A 1,760-nucleotide genomic window follows, 5' to 3' on the forward strand; every position below is an offset into this window, starting at 1 on the left:
ATAGACACACACACGTCAAAAAATAATTTCATATCTTTTCAACTTTACGTTAGGTTGCTAATTAGTATTATACAAGTTACAGTCATAAATCCGTACCTTTTGTCTTGATAGATATTACCAGTTATAATCAGAATTTCCGAAGTTTTAGTTTTCGGCTATTATAATACAAATTGAAAGTAATGCTAATCAATGCTTTCGATACAATTCATAAATACGGACTTATTTCCTTTCTGAAAACGAAATTTGCTCCTGAATCACATGGTTATGTGTTCGATCTCCCTGCGTGACACTGTGAGCAAGTGTCTTCTATTATAGCCCTATGCCGACCAATACCTTGTGATTGGGTCTTTGGACGGATACAGTGTGGAAGTCCGTCGTGTGTGTTTATCGTTTTCACTCCTACACAACCGGTGCTGGTCTGTTTACGTTTCTACGACTTAGTTTTTCGGCAGAAGACACTGGCAGAATAAGTACCAGTTTAAAAAAAAAACATAAGGAGTGGGTCGGGTGGCGGGGAGGCGATTTATTAGATTGAAACCCAAGACGTACTCCAGCATGATCGCTGTCTGATGACTGAAACAGGTAAAAAAAAATAATGATAGAAATGTAACTTAGTTGTTATTCAATATCTTCGATCTGCTATGAAAGAAATTTCATTAAAAATTCGTTTTATAAAGAAAATTCTGATGAAAAAGACTCCACGGCCTTTGGGGCGTTAAAATGTAGTTATGCCATTCGAATATAACATAACGTTAGATGGGGTATGTCATGGCAGGATTGTCTCCGATCAACTAGATTTTGTTTTGATCGAGAGATTAAGCACCCATGCAGCGGCGGCGCGGATTGGCTGAACACGAACAACGACGAATTAAAATGAACGTTTTATGACTGTTGTTCTTTCTTGTTAATCGTTTTAATTCCGCTTTGTGTGTGTGTTTGTGTTTGTGTTGGGAGAAGCGGTGAGGACGATTGTGTAAAAAGTTCTTTATCAACGTTTTATAATCTTGCGATTGGTTTATTTTCGTGTGACCGTACATGTAGAAAAATAAATCTTTTAAGAAGACGATAATAGTATTATTATTATTTGGTAAGTAACGTTTTCTTTTTAGATTATTTGTCTTATTTTGATTTGCTTTTCTTTTCGCCAAATATACGTATGTATGTATATTTATGTATGTATATTTGTGTTTGTGTGTGTGTATGTATATATTTACTCTCAGACATTTTGCTGAAAACAAAATATAAACAAATTAAGAAAACAAACATAACATGGCGAGAAAGTAATGTCTCACTTAACGTTTATATTTTAATGTTACTTTTGATATACATATATATATATATATATACATATATATATACATATATATACATATATATACATTTATAGGCGCAGGAGTGGCTGTGTGGTAAGTAGCTTGCTTACCAACCACATGGTTCCGAGTTCAGTCCCACTGCGTGGCATCTTGGGCAAGTGTCTTCTACTATAGCCTCGGGCCGACGGAAACTGAAAGAAGCCCGTCGTATATATATGTGTATGTATATATATGTGCATGTGTGTTTGTGTTTGTCCCCCTAGCATTGCTTGACAACCGATGTTGGTGTGTTTATGTCCCCGTTCGGCAAAAAGAGACCAATAGAATAAGTACTAGGCTTCCAAAGAATAAGTCCTGGGGTCGATTTGCTCGACTAAAGGCGGTGCTCCAGCATGGCCGCACTCAAAAGAGTAAAAGAGTATATATCTATCTATCTATCTATATATA

At 36.0% G+C, this 1,760-nt stretch overlaps 1 protein-coding gene across 4 annotated transcripts in view; it reads left to right on the forward strand.

The window, feature by feature from the left end:
• The window catches only part of LOC106877926 (uncharacterized), a 441,127-nt gene that overhangs the window by 56,427 nt on the left and 382,940 nt on the right, over positions 1–1,760 (forward strand). Inside the window, exon 1 of one of the 4 annotated variants that reach the window (XM_052968727.1) lies at positions 947–1,087. The exons of the other annotated variants lie outside the window; for them this stretch is intronic. The gene's annotated coding sequence lies outside the window, so the exon portion shown is untranslated. Of the gene's footprint in view, positions 1–946; positions 1,088–1,760 lie in introns of those variants that run through there. 4 annotated transcript variants of the gene reach the window in all.

Source organism: Octopus bimaculoides, chromosome 6 (genome assembly GCF_001194135.2).
Source record: "Octopus bimaculoides isolate UCB-OBI-ISO-001 chromosome 6, ASM119413v2, whole genome shotgun sequence".
NCBI lineage: Eukaryota > Metazoa > Mollusca > Cephalopoda > Octopoda > Octopodidae > Octopus > Octopus bimaculoides.